At 42.2% G+C, this 25,965-nt stretch overlaps 1 protein-coding gene across 3 annotated transcripts in view; it reads left to right on the forward strand.

Annotated features, from left to right (window-relative positions):
• The window catches only part of GAB2 (GRB2 associated binding protein 2), a 242,414-nt gene that overhangs the window by 1,445 nt on the left and 215,004 nt on the right, over positions 1-25,965 (forward strand). The window contains exon 2 of one of the 3 annotated variants that reach the window (XM_072610741.1): positions 696-25,965. This exon is cut by the window's right edge and continues 18,279 nt beyond it. The exons of 1 other annotated variant lie outside the window; for it this stretch is intronic. The gene's annotated coding sequence lies outside the window, so the exon portion shown is untranslated. One more of the 3 variants, XM_072610740.1, reaches the window with a different exon arrangement.

The raw sequence follows: 25,965 nt of genomic DNA on the forward strand, positions 1-25,965 counted from the left end.
TCACTGGGTGGGGGCGACACGAAGCAAGGTTTGGGGAAAAGAGCCAAGCCCAGATTCGAGATCGGGCAGCACCGGGACTAGGTCACCTTTGGCTGCGCATCCTTGGCCCCTTTCTCCCTTCTTGTTGCTCCTCTGGGCTCTAAGTGGGTTATTCGTGTCCCTCGCCATTCGCGAGGGGAGCGTCACCATCGCATGTGCACAACTTGTATCAAGTGACTCATTTGTTTTCTCCTTTTTGCCTTAGTCTGTTTCCCAGACACACGCTGTCCCTCCCCCTTCCTGATGGTGACACTGCAGTTTGTCCGCTCAAACCGGCCGGGGTTTTATGGTTACAAGCCCTGGGTGGCTCAGGGAGAGAGATCAAGGTTCTCGGTTGCCAGGTGGTCTTAGCTGACCGAGGTTATTGAAATGACTGGGGCGGCCTCTTGGAGGGAGGACAGAGAAGGAGACGAAGCAAGCCTGCCTGCTTAGCTAGGGACAGCCCAGAGCGGAGCCAAGAGCCTTTCAGGAGGTCGCCCAATGCTCCAAACCCAGTCCCAAGGATGCTAACGTTAGAGAGGTTGGGGTTGCAAGCGTCTGCCAGTCGGCGGCCAGATCTGGGGTGTCTGAAGCAAAGGTCTAGCTGGAAGACTGATGCATCAGGGAGATGCATTGTCTACTGTCTCCGGAGGTGATCCTCTCTTTCCCCCCAGCAGGATTCTGAAACCGCCTGGAAGTCCATCCTATTCCCTCCTGCTTTCATCTCTGTTTTCCTCTTCCTGAAAGGAGTTGCACCAGTAATCGGGTCTCCTTGAAGTCACTCGCACAAGCGAGAGAAAGAGAGAGAGAGAGAGAGAGAGAGAGATCGCCTTCCAGCTGCATTGCATCTAGGGAACTGTGTACAGACCCGGCCCACTGTCAGCTGTGAGCAGTGGCTGGCTGTCCTGGTGGGGGCTGGTGGGGGGGAGGGGGAGGCCGAGGCTTAACAGAGTTTCCTGTCTTGGGTTTCCAGATCAGAACCAAGTGAGTTCTGGCCTTTGGACTGAGGAAGTGACTTTCTGTTTTTCAAAGGAAGTTTTTGTCTTCTGTGTTCAAATGCAATCAGGCTGCTAGTTAGTTAGGTCATGGCTGGGGTAAACTTGAGAATTCAGAATTGGGGTGGTGAAGGATCGATTTCTGTGCCCTTTAGAGAATCATGAGATTAGAAGAGATTTTAGAGAAGAACATGTAATCCAATCCTCTCTACTCCTTTTAAGGCATTTAACATATTCTAATAAATACTGGAATTATCCCTGTGCATTATTGTCATCTCTCTGCTCAGTTGTAAGTACTTAGAGGGCAGGAATCTAGCCTTCATCCTTGTCTCTAAGACCAGGTCTTGTAGATGCTTAGTTTTTTTGAGTGCATAAATAAAGATAAAATCCATAGAGTCAGAAAGGACCATGATTTCTTTATTAGAGGCAAAATTGTCCCCTTTTCCCAGTTCACTGAGAAATTCCCGTGGAGAATTTATTCTTCATTCTTTTCAGCAAAATAGAGACCCACTTAAATTTATTAGCAAAAAGAGCTGGGGTGGGGGAGTGTATATTAAAATCTCCTTGGAGAGTGGTTGTTGTAGCCCTTTTGGGAAAACAATAACAAAAAAATGTATACTGTAAAAGTTTGGACCTCTTCTAAGAAAGTTTCTTTAAAAGTCTTGCAACTGAAGTTTCTTGTTGATTTGTCAGACTGTATGGGACTCTTGGCAGCTGTGTGCCAGTCAGTCAACAAGCATTTAAATGCCTACTGTGTGCCAGGCTCTAGGCTAGTCGCTGGGAGTAGGAAGAAAGACAAAATAAATAACAGAAGCTCAGTTTCTGTCATTAAGGAGCTCGAATTCTAATAAAGGAGAAAACATGCAAATACCATGAACTTACAAAGCAAATCAGAGAAAATCCCTGGGGGAAAGGCGCTAGGCTGGGCTTAAAGGAGAAGGGAGGCATGGGGATGCTTTTAATTTAAAAGTAACTACTCTCTGAAGCGGTCACTTCTTCTACTGTTTAAGGTACTTGCTAATGTCATTCAGTGCTAAGTGACTTGACTTCCATGATCCTATGGTTAGTAATGGCATTCAAACTCAGGATTCTTATCTCAGTCTCTTCATCTTTAAACCACAGTTTCTCTATTCTGCCCTCTGTTTACATAATATTTCCCAACTCCCTGCCACCTCACAAGCCAGGGGACCTGCCCAGCCAGAGGGAGCAGGTGGAAGTTTAAGTAAAAACTTTTTCTCCCACAAAGAAACAGAAACTCTCCCCAGGGTAAACCATCACTCCCTGCCTAGCGGTTTGATAGCTTGAGGCATAGTGCTGGGATGGGCTTACTTCCCCTTTCCCTACTTCAGTAAAATTATGGAGACTTCTCCAACTCCTCCCCTTTCCCACATTCCCTCTGCAGTCTGCTGGAGTGGAAGTCACACCAGACACACTGATCATTGTGACTTCTGCCAAGTGACCTCAAACTGACTTTTATCCTCTCTAAAAACTGGGAGAAGGGGTGACTAGATAAAATTCTGAGTGTCAAGCTCTGTAGTCTTTTCCCTTGATAACTTTCCAATGGAATTTATCCCCAACCAAAGGGGGTGGGAGTGTGGCCTGGGGAGGTGCCTGCTTTGCATAGTTATTTGGTGGGGGTTTTCCCCTTTCTTGTGATACCGCTATTGTTTAGGGGAGGGCTTGGATAAGGGAGTGTTTCCCATGGTCTCAGCAGCCAAAGTATTTCAGTGGAGTGAGAGAAACACAAATAGCCACTATAACATTAGGGTGCTGGATAGGGATGGTTGATAATGCTAATGACATTTATATTACACTTTGCAATTATCTTGTTTTATCCTCACAACATACTGCCACCCTAGGAGGCTGAGGGAAAGGTTAAGTGACCTATCCTGGGTCACAAAGCTAGTAAGTGTGCCAGGCAAGGTGTCGAGTGGTGGGTAAGGATCAAAGCAAGGGGCCCTGGCCTCAAGAAGCTCACATTCCCTTGGAAGAGACAACATGCAGATAACTACAGACCTGTGGGATATAAACCATGTAAATGAAAGATCATCTCAAGAGGCAAGCACTAGTATGGGGAGGAGGAGAGATGAAGAAAGGATTTTATCAGAAGGGAAAGAGATTGGGTAGTTGAGTCTACTCTTGAAAAAAGCCAGGGAATGGGGAGAGTTTGTTATTAAAGGAATCAAGCAAATGAATCAGCAAATGAAGAGAATAAGCATTTAAATAGCACCTACTATGTGCCAGGCACTGCGCTTAGTGCTTTTTACAAATAGTATCTCATTTGATCCTCATAGCAACCCTGGGAGGTAGGGTATTATTCTATCTCCATTTTACAGTTAAGGGAAATGAGGTCAACAAAGGGCTTGGGGTGACTTGTTCAGGATTGAACAGCTGTGTCTTCAACTAAATATCAACTTAGGTCTCCTTGACTAGATCCAGTGCTGGTCACTAGCAGCAACCTCAAGGAGCTGGATGACCATCCAAAACACTCCCCTCTCCCCTCCCGAGTTTTGCAAACCACAGCCATATCACCACATCTTATAACTAGACAGAGCTGGGTGTGACTGACCTGGAGTCACACCTACCTCTTAAATTGGAATTAAGTTCCATTGGAAAGTTAGTAAAGCAGAGGCTTCAGTGCTTAGTCTTAGAATTTGGGGTTCTTAGAACAGGTTAAGATTCAGGTAAGGATTGGATTTGAAAACTTTACTAGCACTGACTATTAAGTGCATTCTGCTCAGTGTTGAGAACACAGATATAAAAAGACAATCTCTACCTTTGAATTTATGTTCTCATCAAGGAATACCTGCTCTGAGGAAGGGGAGGAGGAGGATGGCCAGGAGGTGGAATTTGGAGAAGCCTAGGTGGGGTGAGTGGAGCCTTTGGACCCTGGGTTGATACATTCTTGGGAGAAGTAATAGTCTTAAGGATTATGTCCCCAATTAATGGGATAATGAAGGTTTAGACCCTGCTCTCAAGTTGCTTTGTCTGTGTGTGTTCAGGGAGGACCAGTACCTTTGGTGTGATGGCTACGGAGCCCTTTTCGGGGCTCTTTCCACCTTGTGTGTCCACCTGTTCCATCCATCACCTGTGGCTCCAAGAAGCTGCAGCATGAGCAGTGACTACACCCCGGTAAACTGTTTTGGCTGATGGGCCAAAGCAGGTTGAGGTTAACCAAGGGTTCTCAATCCCATTGGTAAATTAGGCGGGGTGTCTGTCTACCCCAAGCATGTGAAGACTTCCTCTGGTGGAATGGGCGAATGAGAACAATTTGTTCCAACTGCTGTGAAGGCAGATGAAGCAGGCAACGTGGAGCGCTTAGAGCTTCGTTAGACACCGAAGACGCCAAAGTCATTCACTGCATCCTGAGCCATCACCGGCTATCTTGACTCTGTCCTGCCACGGGACTGTGATGACTCTGGAAGAGAGAGTGAGGATGAAGACTTCGTGCAACTCTGCCTCACTTAAATCCAATTTACACACGAATCAAAAGACAAAAAAAGACATCAGGACCAAGGAAGAGATTCAGACAGCGGTGCTATAGGAGAATTGGATATGGAAGAGTGATACTTTTTTTTTCCTGGGGATATCAAAGAAGGCTTTGTGGAAAAGGTGGTCCCTAAGCTGGACTTCAAAGGAAGGGATGAAATTTGGGGTCTTTGTAGCTCCCAGTGGCTGTGATGAATTCTTAATGTTCATAGAATTGCTGCATTTAGGATTACCCCTCAAATGTTGGTTCCTTCCAACTCTGAAATTGTGTGGAGAGCACTGAATGTCAGGATTAGGAATTCTCTACACTTCTAGTGTATGGAAATTTCTCTTACTAATGCAGCTCTTTGAGCCCTCTGGGAATCATGGGGGAATAAGTGATTTAACCCTGTTCATCAAACTGGCTTGTGGCAGGACAAGCAGGTCTTCTTGAGTGGAAGGCTAGCCTTCTATACACTATGCCATACTGCCACAGAAAAAAAGGAAGGAACTTTTGTGGAAATATTCATCCTTCTGGGTTAGAATTCTTTGAATCAGGAAGGCTTTGGGAAGACTTGGGTCAAGCCCTGCCTTGGATATATGCTGGTTATCCTAGGCAAATCTGGTAACCTCTATGCTCAAGGCAGCTCTAAGACTCTACTTTGCAGAGAAGATGCTGACTTACATTGGGGATAGGCAGTTTGCTCACCTGGGAGTTCCTTTTATAGTGAAATCACAGGTCCAGTTCTTATCCCTATCCTTGCTGTGGCTTTAGAATAAACTTTATATTTTTTTCCCACCTTTCCACTAAGAGTGGATCTTTCTTGAGGTTTTTTCATTCTTTGTCCCTATTCTCCAGACACTCCTCCCCCTGGGGGAAAAGTGAGCAACTCAGTAAAGTTTTAATTAGCTTCTCATACCAATGTGACTGAGGTCCTAAGGGCCTATCAGCTTGTAGCCTGTGGACCAACTAGTAGTAAACAATGATGTTGGAATAGCTTTAGCTGGAGAGAGAGAGAGAGAGAGAGAGAGAGAGAGAGAGAGAGAGAGAGAGAGAGAGAGAGAGAGAGAGAGAGTGTGTGTGTGTGTGTGTGTGTGTGTGTGTTCATTCGTTCGTTCGTTCCTCACCCCCCTTGGGATGGAAGTGTGCTGGTTTATTTCTACCTTAAATTTGTATATTGATTCTTAAATCAGCATTCACATGCATTAATTCATTAATCTACAAATGAACGATGGCTATGAGGCAGATAATGCAAGTACTGTCCTCATTTTGCCCATAAGGAACCTAAGATCCCCCACCCCCCCAGAGGTAGAATGACTTCTCCAAAATTATTTAGCAGGTGGAAGAGCTGAGACTCCAGCCCAACCCTCTATGTGCCACCAGCCTCTTCTAGAGGGGCTTGGGAAGCAATCTTTGCCTCTCTAACTTGGTAGAGATCTTAGGTACTTTAGTTATTCTTTTAAAGCCTAAATGAGAAAATGACTTTTTTGCAGATGGACAGATAGGACTCGTGCAAGTACAAAAGAGAGTGATTTGGGAATTTAAACTTGAATGTTTTAAAAATCAATTTCTCCATTGTAACTGGAATTCCAAAAACTAGTTTTTGAAGTGTTGTTTTTGTAGCTCAACTTATTTAAAAAATTGAAAGTCTTAAGGTCCTAAACCAAGTGTTTCTTTTGTATTTTGGTTATATCCCATTTATAAGTCTGCGTATGGACTGGTTTCTATGAATTTTCTTCAATATCTATAATAATTATGTAGGAGATAGGGATTTGAATTGGAATTTCCCTAGTCTCAGGAATTCCCTCCACCAATGAAGGTCAATACCTTCTCTGCCATTGAGAGTTGCCTAGAGCTTTGGGAATCTAAGAGGCTTGCCCAGGGTCACACAACCAGTATGCGTCAGGCAGAACTTGAACCCAGGTCTTTATAATTCTGAGGTCAGCTTTCTATCCAGTGTATCATGGTGCCTTCTCAGCATATGTAATATGGCATTATTAAAAGAAAACTGGCAGACAGGTGGTAAGACAGGCAGGGGTAAAGACAGAGATTATGTAGTCTATCCTTGGTCTGCAGGCCAATCTGGTATGCCAGACAGGCCAGATGCCCCCAGCCCTCAGAGTGATGCTTCAATTGGACGGTGAATGTTATTTGCAGCTCATGACAAAACTTCTGATTTTATGAACGTATTTAGGGTTCAGTTCTATATTTTGTTTTGTATTTGCTGAGAGTTATTCAATTTAATTTTTTCCCTTAATCTACTATTGAGCAAAATTTTGTACTTGCTATATGCTCGAAGCAGGAAATACAGAGATAAACTAAATACCAGACCGTGCCATGAGGCACTTGTAATCCACAAAGAGGAGATAAGAAATGCAGTTACATGAGATGGTATTTGATGAGTGCATTGTGGTCCCAGCAAAGGTGTCCAGAGAAATCTTGAGGAGGGAGAGATTCCTTTCCTAGGAAGGGTTTAAGAAAAGGCTTCATGGTGGAGATGCCTCCTGAATTAGGCCATGAACAGGGATGGCGTTAAAAGAGGCAGAAATGAGAAGAGATTAGTTCATTGTAGACAATAATGGGAACCAAGGCTCATAAATGGGAAGAGGAACAAGGGAGAGAGTGACTCTTGTGTGACCAGGAATGGAGACCTTATAAAGTGAGTTGTAAGTTCCCTGAGGGCAGGGTTCTTGCCATATCACTGCATCTTCCCTAACACAGGCTGGGCTCACAAATAATGTTTGAAAGGATGCTACTTTCTCCCCATAGATTCATGGATTGTTTGAGCTTAAGAAATCATTCAGTCCATTCCTCTCATTTTACAGATGAAGAAACTGAGATCCTGAAAAGATCCCACAACAAGTTAGGGGAAAGGCTGGGGTTTGAACCCTGGTCTGCTTCCAACACCCTTATCAGTCCTGCCATCCTCATCATTGGAATGGCTTCTATTAGAGGATCTGGGATCCGTCCTCTGACCTTGAGCACAGCCTCAAGGAGACTACTCTTGATCAGAGTACATTGCCAGAATTGTGTCTCTGATGTTGACAATAACTGTGAACTTGGAAAGGAACAAGTCTCCCCTTGGTAAACTTCCCCAACCCCAGGGTCATTCCAGGGCAGAGAGGAGAGGAGTGGAGTTGGAGATCCCAGAGAATTGAATTGTTATGTAAGTCTTTCCCAGTTGTGGCAAAGGACCAGAGGAAGTAAAGATGGAGAGAGCAGGAAAAGAGGCCTCCGCCGCTCACTTAATAAAATAGCTTTGAAGCTGCTGACCATCTGATTTAATCCCTCTGAGCAAAGCCACACAGGCTGACCTTTTCCCAGCTAGGCTATGCTAAGGAGACAACCAGAAGTTCTACCTGGGGATAATGAGACCTGCATTGCTTCTATGGAAGAGTGGTTGTAAAAATACCTTGGACCAGTCCCTTACCTCTCTGAGTTTCAGTCTCTTCGCTTGTAAAATGAGACTAATATAATACCTACCTACTAGGGCTGTCATGAGGATCAGAGGTGTCAAACACTGGGCTCAAGACCCACAACACTCTGGAGTGCCACAGATTAAAATGTAGTTCTGATCTGATTTTAATGTATTCATTTTTAAAAAGATAAATGTGTTGTTGTTTTTTAAGTCTGTGTGCGGCCCTCTGAATTTGATACTGTGGCCCTGTCTGTTCCATCAGTTTCATTTCTCCACCTTTGTCCCTCTGATTGGAGGGTGGAACCAAGGCTTCCATTTAGGCTCCCAACTTCTCGTTTCTCACCTAGCTGTACCACTTTTGTGTTTTTCTTATTATAAGCTCCTTAAGGACTGGGATTATCTTTATTTTTTTTTTTTTACTTTTATATCCTGAGTATTCTGAGTACTTGGCACAGAGCAGGCACTTAATAAGTGTTTGCTGAGTATCTCTTTTCCCCCTCTCCTACCTCCACTCCTTTTTGTAGGTCATGAAGGTCCTGGGAGAGGGAGTGAATTGCCAAAGGTTACAAAATGGTGTAATGGTAAGAGACCTTAGCACAAACTAGTCCAACTATATTTAAAAAAAAAATAGACCCTTCTACAACATTCCCAGGTGGTCATTCAGTCTTTTCTTGAAGACTTCCAAAGACAAAAAACCCCCTACTACCTTCAGAGGCAAAGCATTTCCCTTTTGGATAACTCCACTTGTTAAGTTTCTCCTGACATCAAATGTCAATCAACTTCTGCTCATTCCTTCTAATTCTGTCTCCTGGGGCCAACAGAACAAGTCTAATTATTCTTTAAGACATTTTAGGTCTTTAAAATACATGAAGACAATTATGACATCTTCTCCGGGCTCAGCTTCTTTGACACAGACATGGAGCACTGGTTGCTCCCCTATGGGCATTCCAGATTATCAGTGTTGTTCTCAAAATATGGTGCCCACAGGTGAGTATAGTCTCCTAGATGTCATCTGATCTGGGGCAGGGCACAGGAAGTCTCATCTCCTTGTTCCTGGAAGCTGGGCTCCTCTTAATCTAACAAATTACGTCAAGTCAACAAGCATTGTATGCATTTATTATGTGTCGGGCACCATGCTAAGTGCTGGGGATACAAATGAAGGTAAAAAAAAGTTTTTCTTGGATCTAGTCTGTCATACAGTGTATGTTCTCTTTCCTAGGTCACTTGATAACCCAACTGGGATTGGAATCGAGGTCCTGTCTGACTCTAGATACATGACTCTTTTCCACTTTAAAGCTGCACATTTGACCTTGTAACATCAGATTTTACTGATATTAAGTCTATTCCAGCACATGGGACAGACCTGAGAAAATTTAAGCTCTGTCAGAGCACAAAAAGTCTGAGACTTCCAAGATGGAGCATTTCTGTCACAGGAAATTGGAAATTTTCCTGAAAAGAAGTTAAAGAGAAAAAAAAGTCTAGGGGGTAGGAAAAGACATGATCTTATAACTCTTGAGCAGCATTCACCTACATGGGGCATTTCCTGGGAGGTGGTGTGTGATAGGATTTGTATGTGAGGTCAAGGAGTTTGTTTGAAAAACTTCCACGTCTCTCTGGGATACTGTCTATAAAAATGTTTTCCCAAATTTTCTGCTTTCCTTTTGATTTTGGCTACATTTGTTTTAGTTGTACAAAACCCTTTTTAATTTAATGTAATAAAAATTATCCATTTTACACCTCACTCTGACATGAAATAATGAAGAATAAAATTAGCAGAACCAAGACACTGTTGTATACATTAATAGCAATATTGTTTTAAGAACAATTTTGAGCAACTGAGTCATTTTGACTGTTATAAATACCTAAATTGGCTACAAAGGACATGTGAAGAAAGGCACTATCTGCATCCAGAGAAAGAACTGCAAATAGAAGTATTTATAGAATGGTTTTACATATATATGTATGTGCGTATATATATGTGTGTATATGTATGTATACGCATATATACATATATGTGTGTACATATATATACATACATATGTATATATATATATAAGTACACATATTTGTGTCTAATGGGAGCCATCTCTAGGACAGGGCAGGGGGAGGGAAGAAAACAAATTTATATGACAGCTTTATATTTAAAAAGAATAACAGGTTGTACGTAATAGATTTGTAGTTTCATGTGCAATCATCTTTTTTATTCTACATTACAGAAATGCTTGTTTGATTTCTTAAATTAAAAATAAAATAGATAAAATTGAAAGACAAAATCTATTACCTCCTGTGGAATAAACCCTATTGCTGTGTGTGGAAAGAGTAAGAACCAGCCTGAAGGAGAAAGACCTCATCTGTGACCAGCTGTTGTAGTGAAAGGTTGTAGCTTGATGAAGGTAGAGATCTGGGGAAATGTCTTGACCAAGGTAACATCATGACTATCAGAGCTGGGATTTGAACCCATTGTTGAAGAGAGAGAGAAATGGGAGAGCTGGTTCAAAATGTGAATGAATTCACTTAGACCTTCCCTGTAGCCATTGGGAGCTTTATTGACACAAAAGCGGTGGGCCTAAGATTTAGCAAGGAGCTAAACAAAGACAGTGGTATAGGAAAAGGACCAGACATACAGGATGATTTGAGGGTTCTTCTGGGAGCTGGAGATAGATCTAGGGTAAGTCTTGCCAGATAAAGGCACAGCGTGAGGACTATGAATGACACAAGATAAGGAAATCCCATTCCCCAGGATGAGGGGTGGGGACAGGGAATCTTATGGTCCAGGATAAGGGGAAGTTGTGGTAAGGGGAGACTTTAGGGCACTACAGGCTTCACAAAGTCTACCAATATTATTTTAACTCTTCGGGCACTGTTTCTATCCATATCACCATGTCCTTTCTTTCCAAATCCAGTAGTCTTTCCGTTACCGAAGGGGTTTTTAGTTGGGTCTCTGACCTTGTTTTTGTTTATCTTATCGTTTCTATAACTGTATTTCACCATGATTGGTTTCTTTTGTAATCCTATGTATTTTTATTTTATGCGTTTAAAAGCATTATTCTGAGATGGGGTCCATAGGCTTCACCAGACTGCAAAAGAGGTTCTGTGATACACATAAAAATCAAGAACCCTGTCCAACCCCCTCTCATTGTAAAGACCAGGAAATATTTGGGTTCATTGACTTTCTTAGTTATGTGGTAGAGCCAGAACTTTAGGCAGCCTGATAGATTGTGGGAAAAATACTGGAGGTGAGGGCAGAGGACCTGATTGGGATTTGGGCTGTGCTTCTTGGTACCTTTGCTTCTAAGGCTTCTGCATCCCCATCTGAGAAAATGAGGGAGTTGGCATCTGAATTCCATGGCCCTTGACCCATGGTTGGGAATATATCCTCAGATGAGAAGAAGCAGGAGAGCTGTTCAAAGATTTTCACAGCAGTCTTATATGTAATTAAAACAAACACGCAAACTAGAAGCAACCTAAGTAGCCCAGAGACAGTTAGTTATGGTAGTTGAATGTAATAGAATGCTGTGTTCTCACCAAGTCAGACACACTTCCGAGGAAGATAAAAAGATATGGAAGGACCTTTAGAAAATAATGCAAAGTGAAAAAAGCTGAGCTGGAAGAAGGGAGTAAAGACACCCAGTACGACACTTACTAGCTGTGTGACCCTAGGCAAGTCACTTAACCCTGTTTGCCTCAGTTTCTTCCGCTGTAAAATGATCTGAAATGGCAGATCACTCCAATATCTTTGCCAAAAAGAACCCCATATGAGGTCACAAAGACTCAGACACAACAGAAAAGAACTGAACAACTACAAAAGACCATATAAGAGGAAAAATGAATGGAAATGAATGGAAAAAGAATCCTAATGGGGACTTAGAGGGAGTGGCTGAAAAGTGATGATAGTTTAAGCAGTGAAATGAATTTAAATGTAAATGGTCACCTTAGAGTCACATCCTAAGAGATGGTTTTCAAATTTTTAGCAAAATATTTAATTTTTAAAAAGTAACCGTTGAGATCAGGTCTTATTTCTAGATCTCAGCTACCTTTCACTCTACAGATGAAAGGAATGGGTCCTTTTTTGGGGGGAAAAGGTGCCTGGGAGCAGATTTCTGTGCTCAGCCATCTTTATATGAGTTTCACAGAAACTTAAAACATAAAATTGAATTCAAAGCCCAGTAAATGGTATTTGGATTAACCAGCATTGGGTGATTTGTGTCCCTGTACCATGCTGTTTACACAAGTGAAAACAGGTCAGCAAGCATTTATTAAGCATCTGTTATTTTCCAGTTACCCTGATAAGCTTGGGGGATACAAAGAAAGGCAAAAGGCAAAAAGAGTCCCTGTCCCTAAGGAGCTCACCCTCTAATGAGGGAGAGAGATTATACCAGCAACTATGTATATATGTATGTATGTGTGTGTAAATACACACACACACACACACATACACATACACACACACACGATATATACTTGAAAAACAGAAAATTATCAGCAGAGGAAAAGCCCCTAGCATTGAGGGGGACTCAGGGCTGTGGTTGGGAGAACAGACGAGGGAGAAGCAGTTGCTACCACATACATACCAGGGTAGTTATGAGGAGAAGAGTGTTAAAGCCATTGGACGGCCTGTTTGAACGCCAGCTCTTTTACTATCTGACCAGATCCAAAGAGTGGCCAGTGATGTTAGCTTGGTGGTCTGGTCTCTGGTAGAGATCTCTGGCGTGCTCACCATTTTCGTTTATGTCTTGTGTGAAGGCACAGATGGAATGCTTCTCAGAGTTATAGATAACTAACCTCCTGAAAAGTCATTAGGAAACAAAAAGATTTCAGAGAGTAAAGCAGTGGACTGACCTGCATGAATATGGAACCCGTAGGAATCAGGTTGAAATCCTTTACTTTGAAAAATGAACCCAGGCTACCGCCTAGTGATAGGATGGGGGCGCGTCATGGCTGAGTGGCAGTTCCTGTGGAAAAAAGTCTGGGGGTTGGACTGAATCTCAAGCATAAGATCAGTCAACAGGGCATGGTAGCTATCCAAAGAGCCTATTTAGAGTGCAATGAAAGGCTTTAGTGTCCAGCAAGGAAGACATCTGGCCTACTGTCCTCTACCCCGGTTAGACCAGCCCTGGAGCTTTGGGTTCCCTTCTGGGCATCAGATTTTAGGCAGAATATTTACTGGTTTGGAGGCTCTTATCATGAGAATCAATGGAAGGAACTAGGTATATTCAGACAGGAGAAGAGAATGTTGGGGGTAGCTGTCCTTATGCGTTTGAAATCTTTCAAGGAGAGGCCTAGAATATTATTTAATAGTGTAGAATACTTATTCCGGTATGGGTTGTACTGGATGACCTCAGAGGTCACTTTAAGTTTTGAAATTTGGGGATTCTCCAATGGCTCTGCTGCTTCCTTCTTGTAAATTGCTTGCCAGGTTGTTTATTTTTTTCCTCTGTAAAGTAAGACTAAAGCAACCTTGCCTCTCATAGGGTGTTGGTCAGGTAGGTACCTACCCAGGTATTGGTCCCATGCTGCTTTGTGACTTAATCATCTCCACAGGAAATTTGGGAGTCATGACATGTTTTGCTTGGTGGATTTGTTGGTTTTCATGGAAACCAGAAAGGAAACCAATCCTTCCTTTCTTCTCTCCCCCTCTTCTCCAGGATCCTAACCCCTCACCCCTAGAACACACCACATCAAATCTAAAGGACAGGCCGGACTCCAGAAGAGGCCCATGCTGACCTTCAGTCCTTGTCTTTAAGCCTCCTGGGTGTCATGGACTTGTCAATGTTAGAGATTGACTTGTTTACAGCTACTCCCATGGACTTCTGCATTAATAATTTTGCCAGGGTCTGATGCATCTATGCAAAAAGCCTTTATCTAGACTTTGTGGAAAGAGATGCAAAGTGATTCCTTATTTGCATGAACATGGGGCCAGGGCATGGGGGGCCTCCAGATGGGGAACTTTCCTCATCTGGACCTGGGCCCTCCAGAGTATTAAGCAACATCTTTCTTGATGTGAGCAAAGCCACTGGAAAATGGGTACCAGGAATTTCTATGCCAGCTGTTTTTAGCATAAGAAACTCATGCTGGTGGCGATAAAGAAGCTCACCCCTTGCACAGTAGTAACGCGGACATTTATCAATATTGGAATAAAGTGCAGAATGAGGCAGAGCATTCCCAGACTTGGCCTGTGTGTTTACTTATTGTGCTTTTCTATACATATTGATAAAAATGGAAAAAGGAGATACATTGGTAGGTAGTGATAGCTACCGGGAAGAAACGAAGCAGCATTTTTATTAAAGTGCACAGAGAGAAGGGTGGGGGTGTAGAAGAAGGCATCAGTAGAACAATTTGTTACTACCTTATTATGCTTATATATATGTTTCTTTTTAAAAAATACACTGTAGCAGTTCAGTTTTTATGCAGTCTTCTATGTTCTTTGTGTTTTGAAATGTTTGTGCTTGTTGGATCCACAATAAAAACAACAAAGCATTTACTTTTTATATCGCTTTTCAGTTTTATAGTGTTTTCCTCACAACAACCCTCTTAGGTACATTATAAAAATAGTGTGTGCTCCTCATGACAGAAGAGAAAACCAAGGATTCCTAGGATTTAGAGCTGGGAGAGAGGGACCTTAGGCTCTGGAGCAGATGATTTCTTGTTCTTCTTTGCATAGTTGAGGAAATGGGAGCTCACACAGAGAGGTATGGAACCTGCCTCTCCCTCCAACTCCAGAGCATTTCTCTTCACCCCAGATGAAGTAACCTGCCTGGGCTACCCTGGTTAAAAAGTGGCAGCTACAGTATTTCAGACTCAGAGACCAGTGGTGTCCCCCATATCCCAAAAGCACAGTGTCTTTGCCTAGAGCCCCTTGTCCACCTTCCTGTGTTTACAAACAGAGCCTACTGAGGAGAAGCTGTGGACAGACTTGGGACTGGCCTGGTAAAGGGTTACAGAGTTGAAGAGTCATCTGCAGGAATGAATACAGGGAGAAAGGAATAGTCTGAAAAGTCTAAAGCAGGGAAGAAAGAAGATTTAAGCCTGTTAAGAGATCACAAGGCCCTCCTCAGGCAACCGACTGGCTGTGTGACCCTGGGCAAGTCATTTAACCCAGTTGCTAGAAAACAACTTTGTAAGTCTGCAAGTTGCAGAGAAAGTGCCCATCTCCATTTGTAGAGGGAGCTTTCTTACTGGGAGCTCTTACTGTGTAAAATCACAGATGACATAGAAATCAGTTTAAAACAAAGAGAGAGAGTGCATGTCTAAATCCTCTTGGTCATGAAAGGGATAGAAAAAGAAGGTTTGGTCCTAAATTCCACAAAATGATGTTTCCCTGCCTGGACTTCACGTGTAATATGTTTCTTGAACTCCACTTTGGTAGTTTTTCCAGATTGAAGAGACTAATTGTTTCTAGTCAGTCAACAAGCATCTATTTAGCACTTACTGTGTGCCAGGCAGTGTGCTACATGCTGGGGTTGCAAGAGAATCTTAGCCTAAATTTGTGCTCTTTGTACACAGTTGTAGGTGTTTAATAATTGGATTCTGTATATGTCAGGTGGTAGAGTGTAGTCATTTGTCATGTTCCTCTACTAGATTATAAGCTTAATGAAGGTAGGCATACATTAGCTAAACATTTCTCTTACTCAGTGTTCAACATCAGGTGCATAATAATTCAGCAAAGGTTAATTGTCTGTGGTATGTAAGCCTGCTCCCCCCAGTGGTGAGGATACGAAGGTAGAAAAACACATTTCTGCCCCCAGGAAGCTTACAATACAGTAATGGGGATGGGGGGCCGACAGGTACACAGAGAAGTGTGGTACAGAATAATGTAGTAAGGGCACAGGAATAGGTGGGGATAGAGACTGGACCTACAATTTCATCGTTGATGTAGGGAACGCCTACCAGTGGCAGGTGGGTACTTTCTTTGCAACTTGGTCTCAGAGTTGGCTAGACTCCTCAGAAGTTAAATGACTTGGCCAGGGTGACAGAACAATAATGCGTCAAAGGTGGGATTTGAACCCAGGTCTTAATGACTCCGAGGTTAGCTCTCAAGGGTATAGGAGGGATCCACACAAAGTGCCCAGGAAAATTTGAAGAGTGACAGCTCATTTTTAGGAAAGAAGGTGGAAAACATCTTGGAGAAGGTGGCCTATGAGGAGTAGAAACATTTTAATTGGAGATGAGAAGGGATCTGTTCTTACCAAGTGGCACAATCTGTCTACATGCTCAATTCCTGGAGATAACCTAATGAAATTGGAGAATTATGAGTCTCCTGGATTGTTTGAAGGAAGTTCCCAGCCTCTTAGAAAGGCAGGATGGAGGCAGGTTATGGCCAGTCTTGTAAAATGGAATGATTGAATTGAAAAGGGGGAACTCCCTCCACCTTTGAAAGAGTGAGTTTTGAACTAGAGAAAAGGACGTCATGATGTAGTGGTTTTTGTAGAAACCACTGCACCAAGAAGTTTACTTTGAGAGAGAGAGAGAGCTGTGGATGGCAAAACAATTTTTCTTCTAACCTTTGTTTTTCAGCAAAGACTTTATAGTTTGTTAGCAGCATCTTAAGCATGGAACCCAAAGCAAGGAGGGACAAAATCTTGGCCTTTTCTTTGTAGTCTGGTCCCATCTCAGTATGACAGGGTTCATTCTATACCTCAGTCTGGGTACTAATCAAATTCAGTTCATTGCAAACTTATTAAACACCCAGAGCATTGAAGTTGGAGAAATGGAAAGTGTAGATCTAAAGTCAAGGTCCTTACCTTTCATAGACTTTAAAGCCTTAAGAGTATAGGATGCACAGCTAACTGTACTTTAGATAACTAAGCTTCTACTTGGAAAACCTTAAGAACACTAATCAATTGCAGGGACCAACCACAATTTCCAGAGGACCAGTGATGAAACCTGCTACTTGTCTTCTGATGGAGAAAAAAAAATACGATGAACCGGAAGTGTAGAAGGACAACTAGATGGTTTAGTGGTTAGAGTGCCAGACCTGGAGTCATGAAGATCTGAGTTCAAATCTAGCTCTGTGATCCTGGGCAAATTGCTTAACCGTGTTTACCTCAGTTTCCTCATCTGTAAAATAAGCTGGAGAAGGAAATGGCAACCTACTCTGGTCTCTTTGCCAAGAAAATCCCAAAAAGAGTTGAATATGACAGGCAACAACTAAACAACAATAACAAAACTGTAGAAGGAGAGGTGTATTTTTGGGACATGGCTAAGGTAGGAATTTGCTTTATTTCACTATGCATATTTATTACCAGGGGTTTGTTTTTCTTTTTTTTTCAGTGGGAGGAAGGTGATGAAGGAGGAAGAGAAGGTGGATTTTTGTTAGTTGAACAAAATTAAATTTTAAAAGGAAGATATCTCTCTATTAATCCTCATTTTGGAAATATAATATTGTGGTATATACTGTGATTCAGACACTAGGACCAAGAACTGTGAAACAGCCATGATATTATTTTTCATAATGAATTAACACTGTTTTAAAATAACTAATAGGAAAAAAAGGTTGCTAATCAATGCAGTGATCAGCTGTGATTCTACAGAACTAATGATAAAGCACATTACTCACCTCTTGACAAGAGACATAGAAGCAAGACGTGTGTGTTCATCCTTCGTTGCCGAAGATGACCATGCCGTCAGAGAAATGATGACATGACTTGCATTTGACTTTGTTTTGAGTGAGGGAGGGATGTGCAGGTCACCAGCCTCACTTCTCCTCCAGAGCCATCTGAATCCAGTGACCAGACATTCATCAGGATGACTGGAGATGACCCAGGATGAGGCAGTTGGGGTTAAGTGACTTGCCCAAGGTCACACAGCTAGTGAGTGTCAAGTGTCTGAGGTGAGATTTGAACTCAGGTCCTCCTGACTCCTGTGCTGGTGCCCTATCCACTGCACCAGCTAGTTGCCCCAGAGCAAGATATACGTTTTTGGACACAACCAATGTGGGAAATTGTTTTACTTGAGTTAATAATATTTAGAACAAGAGTTTTTCTGTCTTTTTTTCTTTTGTTTTTCCAGTGACAGGATAAGGAGGGAGGGAGATAGACATAAGGTAGAAAGAGGGAAAGAAGGAAAGAAAGGAGAAATGGGATCATTGAGGGGGTGTGTTGTGTGTATAATTTTTTTAAATGCAGTAAAGAAGGCGAGAGGAAGCACAAGCAGGACAGTTTAGAAAGCTACTGGTTAAACTTAAATATTTAAAAAAGAAAAGCAGGCTGTTCGTCATAAAAAGCTATAGTTTTATGTACAATCTTATTCTGTTTTATGTGCGGAAATGACCCTTTTATTTGGTGTTTAAGTTCGGAGTAAAAATAAAGTTTAAGTGAGTTATAATGCACTAGCAAGGTACAAAAATGTGCAAAATACTTTGTGAGTTTGCGTTGAGGAAGAGATAGTTGTTACTAACTGAAGTATTGGGGCAGGTTCCCTCAGAGAAGTAAGTTCAAGTGGAATGACCTGGGTTTCAAAAGGACGGACCAAAATGAGACTTAACAGGTCCTGTGGAGGGAGAAAGGTCCTGGATGTCAAGAACAGATTCTCTGCTAAAGGAATGACAGGAGCAAAGACACAAAAGTGGAAATGGGGAGCAGGGGTCAGGAACAGAGTAGCACGTTGTCCATCTTGGCTGGAGCACTTAGTATTTTCAACAGAATAACTTGAAAGGAGGTTGGAAGGATGTCATGGTGTCCACCAGTGGAGGGCTTTGAGGTCCAGACTCATGCTAAGCAATAGGGAACCATGGAAGAGTTTTGAGCAATATTATGAATGTGGCAGTAATTCCAGATCTGTGCAGTAAGAGAATGACTCTAGCAGCTGTGTGAAGGACCAATGGGAGGCTTCTGGACACTGTCATCAAATATTCGTCACGTACTTACTATATGCACTGCATTGTACTGGGTGTTTGGGAAGATACAAGAAAATGGAGGTTACTGCAAGAGTCCAGCCCAGTGGTATTAAGGGCCCTCTTGGGAATGTGTCACTAAGAATAGAGAGCTGGGGAAGGATAATGAGAGTTGAGTTGTTTGGACGTAGGATGGGCCAATTCTTTGCCCTCGAGACTTGGGGAACTTTGTGACGATTTGGGAAAAGTGGTGCTTGTCAGTCGCTTGCTCAGGCCCAGGAAGAAAAATAGGCTTGATTGAGGCCAAACTTAAATAGCATCAGATTATCATGATTGACTCAGGAATGGAAGAAGTGAGTTGATTTTCATATGTGGTCACTTAAACTCTGTACTGGGGGCTCTGCAGTACACAGAGGAGGATGTAATTGTAGTTCCCAGAGTGTCCATTAAAGCCCTGAACCTTAGGTATCCCTGCTGTTGATTGTGCTGGGAAAGAACATGACTCAGAGCTTCCTTTTTCAGGGAACCTTTTACCAATGGGAATCTTTTTGTTTCAGAGAGCTTGAGGCTGTGGTGGGAGGCTGGAGAGAGTTCAAAAAGTTCCTTAGTGTGGGTGAAAGAATACCTTCCTTGTAAGTAGCTATGAAAAAGACCAGTTGCATCTTGGACCCAGAGGGCTGTGTAGCTATGATCTCTTCCAGCCAAAGGACTTCTGTGTGACCTGTTTTGCTCCAAGCAAGCATGCACACACACACATACACACACGCACACACAACTGATGTATATATTCTATGTAATAAGATGAGGGTTTGTGTCATGGGTCCCTGTGGCACTCTGGTGAAGCCTGTGGACCCCTTTTGCAGAATCTTATGTTTAAGTGTATTAAAGGAAACCACTTATAGTGAAATACAGTTATCTATCATCTGTCTACCTATCTATCCATGTAACCATTCATCTATCTATCTATATGTTTATACACAAAATTAGATGTATGCAAACAAATCTACGCAGAGCACACTACTCCAAATTAAGGATGTCTGCTTGAAGTAATTGAGTTGGCCACCATGGAGTCCTTTCTCTTTATTGCCCTTGTGGCCCCCTTTTCCAAGAACCTCCATTTTGAGGAAGAGATCAAACTATCCGTTCTTCATTCCCTGGACTTCCCCGTTCCTCCCCGCACCCTCCAGTATGGTACCCTCCCTTCACTACTCCCTCTTTTTTTCTGCTCCTTTTTTGTTCAGAGTATAAGTTCCTCCAGGGCAGAGGAATGCCTCTTTTTGGGGGGCTATTATGTGTATCCCAGCTCTTAGCTCAGTGCCTGACACATAGTAAATCTTTTATAAATAATTTGTAGACATGACTTCTTTTGCAAAGGAATAACAAGGATGTGGTTTTTTAGGAAAAAAGAGTGCTGGTTCAGGCCAATTTAGGTTCTTGCTTCAGGTTACTGGTCTAAGGATATTGTGAGAGTGTGTTCTAGTCTCAAGTCTTCCACTAACTCTATGTGACTTTCCTAAAAATGATTTTACCCTTACAGGCCCCTTCTCTCAGTCTGTTAAAAAGAGTTGAATAAGGCTGATCTTGTGGGTCCCTCCAGCTTTCACATTCTGAGATTCTGTTAACGTGATCTCAGATTTTTGCAACTACACACTGATGCTCCGAGTTCAGTGTTCCTGGCTGTCTGGGGATATTCAATAAAGAAGAGTCCCTATCCTTTAGGAGGTGATGGTCTGAAATGAGTTATGTGGATACAGGCTGACAACAGATGGATTTATTTCCTAATGGGAGCTCAGAGGACAAGGACTCTGCACCTGAATTCTACCAGGCAGCGGTACTTTGTATATGTTTTCAGTACCCGGACATGTACTACAGTAGTGGGCAACATTGTTCTGTAGCCTGTAACTAGAATTGGGAGCTTAGTAGTAGAATGAAACCTATTCTTCTTCTTTCCCTGCAACGCCTTAGTAGCCAGACAAGGTCTATTAAACATCTAAGGAACTTCATTCTGTAAGTCCAGATGCCAGGGGTCATGACCCAGGCACCAATTTTGTGCCTACCTTGAATCATAGACTCCTAAAAGAGTAAGGTGCAGAACAGTGTTGGGACTGGATAGTACTTTTAGAACATCCAATGTTAGAGCACAGAACATAGAACGGTAGAGCTGGAGGGGACTTTAGAAGATGGAATGTAGAATGTTAGTGACAAATGAGACTTTGAGCTTCCCTATCTTGTTTTATGCTTGAGGAAACTAAAGTACACAGAGAGTGATGGAAGCTCACTGAAGGCCAATTTCAGAGCTGGGACTAGAACTGTTTCCTGTCTTTTGTTGGTGATTGTGGTGGAATAAGCTCCACGTGGAGTACAACTGCGTATGTTTTTATTTTCCAGCCCCTAATACAGTGCTTTGTATACAGTAAGTGTTTAACAAATGTTTCTTTATTTGAATGGTCTGACTCCATGCTATTTTAATCCCTAATTTAGCTGCAAATGAGTTCTCTTGTTTCTTATTGTCTGTTACCCTTGTTCTTATTTCTCCATACCTTCTTAGGCTTATCCCCTATTAAATTCTCCATTCTCCACATTCACGTGATCCATCTTTATTTTCTCTCAGTTCTACTCTGAGGGTCACTTCTCCATTCCCTGACTTAATAACAATATTTGTATGACTTGGGACCGTCACCTCCCCTGTGTTGCATCTCAGTAGAGTGGAGGTAAGGTCTAGTTAAATCAACAAATATTTGTAAAGAGCCTCCTGTGTGGCAGTCACTCAGTTAAGTGCTAAGGGGTATTAGACTACATTTTCTTTAGTGTATCCCCAGTGGTTTCAGAAAAACCTGGGAAGACTTATATGAAATTGATGCAGAGTGAAGTGAGCAGAACCAGGATGCCATTATGCCGTTGTACACAGTGACATCGGCCTTGAAGACTTAGCTACTTTGTTCAGTACAATGATCCAAAATGATTCCAAAGGACCCATGATGAAAAATGCTATCTACCTCCAGAAAGAGAACTAATGAACTCACAGTGCAGATTGAAGTGTACTTTTTTCACTTTCTTTGTTTTTCTTGTCTTTTTTTGGTAACAAAGCTAATATAAAAATGTTTTGCATAACTTTATTTGTATAAATAGATATCAAATTGCTTATCTTCAAAATGGGTGGGGGAGAGCCTGGAGGGAGTGAGAGAATTTGACACTCAAATGTTTAAATAAATGAATGTTACATAAAATGAGCTCATCTGAAGAAAAAAAAATAAAGTACATTTCCACTCCAATGTTCTGTGACTCTGTGATGCTTCAGTTATAATCCAGGCTTTACCTCAATCTAGCCTGAGGAAAATGTATGACCTTGGACAAGTGACATCATCTCTGTGGACCAGTTTTCTGCTTTGTAAGATGACAGGATTGGAAAGGAAAAAAACCAAACATTCTTTGAGTTCTCTTCTAGTCTTGGTATTCTGTGAATCTCTTTTATGAATTCTCCAGAGAAGCAGGAAAATGTTTTCTGCCCCTCCCCACCAAGTTATTTCTGTAAACTAAAAGGCAAATGCCCATTAAACTCTAGGGGGGTACATCTGGTAGGAAACTGGAATGATTCTGCCTACTTCTCTGTCCCTTGATCTACTCTGCCCTCCTCTGCCAAAACATGTGACACGGGGCTGGTTTACAGGTGTCTCCTTAGTCCAGGGAGTAGGCAGTGCAGGCAGGGAACCTAAGCAAGGTTCAGCCTGTGGAAAGCAGGTGCCAGCTTGCCAGCCCTTGCCATGTAGCCTTGTTGACCCAGAGGGTGGAGCATGTCAGCCTCTGTTTTCCTTGTTAAGGCTGCTGCCCCACATGGAGTTCAGGCTGCTGCCCCACATGGAGTTCAGGCAGTGGCAGCTATAACCTGTTTGAAGGCGGGCAAGGTCAGGGGAAGCCTGAGTCAGCATTCTTAGACAAATACACATACACACACACACACACACACACACACACACACACACAGAGCCTCTGCTTTAATACCTGTTGGGTTCACACAATGAAAGAGCTCGGGAGATAGTATGTACAAAATATAGACAGGTGGAGCTGGGTTGCACCTTGGAGGTCAGCTGACTTCTAAGCCCTTCCTTTGGTGGAGGGGGAGACCCGCTCTAAAAAATTAGCACTAGAAGAAGTTAAGCAGCACATCCAGGGTACTAAAAACAGTCTGAACTTGAACCCAGGGCCACAGGTAGTAAATAGAATCAGGGCCCCTGTATTCACGAATATAGTCTTCTTCAGGGCAGCTAGATGGTATAGTGGATAGAGTCTTGCAGTTGGGAGGACCTGAGTTCAAATTCAACCTCAGACACTTACTAGCTGTGTGATCCTGGGCAAGTCACTTAACCTGATTGACTACCCCCCCCCCCCAAAAAAAAATGAATATTTTTCTACTACATGACACTCAAGCATTAGGTCCACAAGCATAGGGTGTTAGAAGAGATCTTTATCAGTCATTTAGCCCAGAGGCTGTTTTTTGTATCATGGGTTCCTTTGCCCGGCTGCTAAAGCCTATGGGAGGTATCCCTTCTCAGAATAATGTTTTTGAATGCGTAAAACTATGTGTAGGATTGCAAAGGAGTCCAGTTATACCAAAATTTAGTAGTTAATTCTAACAAACATGAGTTTACAGACCCCTGGTCAAGAACTCCTAATCTAGTCTAACACATTTTCAGGAGAGGTGAGTAATTGAGGTCCAGAGAGCCTAAGGACTTCTCTCAAGGTCACACAACTACTAAGGAACAGAAGTAGGATTTGAATCTAGTTCTTCTGGCTTCAAATCCAGTTTTCTGGTCCACAGTGCCTTCTTGTATCTTCGGGAAGGCCTGGCACTCTGCATCATAAATATTAAGTACTTAATAAATGTCTGATGACTGAATGTCCACGTTGGGCACTTCTACACATCCATTTCCTGTGAACAGTTCTCATTTTGACCTTTCTCCTGGACAACTTTCCTGGTCACCTTTGCCATTATCCATTAGAGGAGTATTAAGGAATACGAATGTATTATATTTTTCATGGCATTTTAATAGGGACCTTTTGGACTCTCTGCCTGTTGGGGATGGCATTTTGAACATAGGGGTACTCTGCTGTGACACCTGGATCTCGATAAAAAGATGGTGATCTCACTCAGAGGTCATCATTGTCAGGGTGGAAAGATTGAAACGAGGAAGTGAAAACCCCCAATTATCTAAGGCTCAGGGGGGAAATGCAAAGGAAAAAATTTCAAGTGTTTTTAAATTAGGCTTCGAACAAGAATAAAAACTCAACCCAGTGTTTGGGGGCAGATGATAGAATGTTAAGAGAAAGATGACAGAAAGCAGAATTAATTACTGTTTTACTTCTGTCTTCATTGGGGAGAATGATATTCAGATTGGAAAAGGTGGGACAAATTTAGCTAATGGGGAATTGAAACTCAAGACCACACACTCATAGAAGGTCTGAGTTGCAAAGGACCTTGGAGATCATCTAGTCTCATTTTCTCATTTCCTAGATGAACAAACAGGTGCCCAGAGAGAGAAAGTGACATCATGCCTCCTATCTCCAAGCTAGTGAGTGAAATGGGTACAATAGTAGTCACACTAATCATAACCTGTCACTCTTCATGTTTGCAAAGCACTTTGATCCACATAATAGCCTGGTGGTGCAGCTGCCATAATTCCCCTTTTACAGATGAGGAAACTGAGAATCAGAGAGGTTAAGTGACTTGTCTAGGGTCACACAGCCAATATCTTAAGACAAGATTTTAATCCAATCTTCATGACTCCTCTTAAGTGTAGCACTCTTTTGCTATACCATACTTGAACCAAATTTCTTAAATTTCTAATTTTTATTATCTTTTTAAAAAGATGACAGCTTCATTTCTGAACCCTCTCTCATCCCATAAAGCCATTTTTAAATATTTTGTATTAACTTTTTTTTTTTAAACATCTGCTACTAACCTTTTGGACTCTGAGGTAGATGCTGTATTTACAGATACATTTTACAGATGAAGAAATTGAGGCTGGGGACAAAAGTGCCAAAGGTGGAATCCAAACCTGGGTCTTGTGGACTCCAAGGTCTATCCATGTCCAAAATACCTATATTCATTATTCAGTGATCTGGCCCTGATACCGTGACTGAGGGAACACTACCAGGGCACCTTATTACTCTCAGTGAGCTGTCAAATGAGCTATTATATCTTGGGGTACTAAAAGAATTTGTAGATGTACTCACATCATGAAGAATGGAAGATGTTCCAGAAAACAAGATGGTAGCTGGAGGGAAGGGTGGGACAGTGAGAGGTCCTGGAAAGCTGGACTTTGATTAAAATTCCCTATAGATTTTTAGACAGTTTGTGAGCTATGATGACTAGAATCCAGCTTGAGACCTTTGAGAAGCCATACCATGCTCATCATATTTCCTTTTTGGACAGTGTTTCTAGACTCATAAATGAGGGAAATGCTATTGCCACAGATTGCCAAATACCTTCCTAAGCTGCAGATGAACATCTCATGTTACCCTTGTGGACAAAATAGAGAGATGTGGGAAGGATGGCAAAACAATTAGGTCGATTTGTAACCTGGACAAGAAAAGTGTTGATAAATACGCAAAGTTAGCAGTAAGTATCTGATGTTAGGTCACAAAGTTCCTTTTGGACATTTCTGCCAGCGGCTTGAACAGAGGCACTGTGCTCATCAAATTTGTAGATAATTTGATACTAAGAAGAATAACCCAGTGAAAGAATCAGAATCCAAAAAGCTCCCATCAGACTAGAAAGATGGGGCCAATAACATGCACATTGTGAGTCTAATATGACAAAATTGAATAGACCATGTGTTGTGGTGGAAGAAATATTGGCTTGGAGGGAATCTATGTTCAAAGCCTAGCTGTACTCATTCTGGTGGGGTCATGAGGTGTCATTTAGCCTCTTTTGGACTCAGTTTCCTTGTATGTGAAAAAAGGCACCTAGATTGTATGGTGTCTTCAAACCTCCTGTCTAGCTCTAAACCCCATGATCCTATGAAAAGAGGTCTTCTACTCCAATTCAAAAAAACAGTTACAGAACTAGATGATTTAGAAATTCAATTACATTTTTATTAAGGGTCTATTTAAGTGCAAGGCACCTTGGTAGGAGAATGGAGGTGATGTGGTTTAAAAGTAATTTGTAGAAAAAATACTGAGGGACATTCCTCAGTAGATAAGTAGTCAAGTAACATAAACAGTTCTCAAAAGAAAA

Source organism: Notamacropus eugenii, chromosome 5 (genome assembly GCF_028372415.1).
Source record: "Notamacropus eugenii isolate mMacEug1 chromosome 5, mMacEug1.pri_v2, whole genome shotgun sequence".
Lineage (NCBI taxonomy): Eukaryota > Metazoa > Chordata > Mammalia > Diprotodontia > Macropodidae > Notamacropus > Notamacropus eugenii.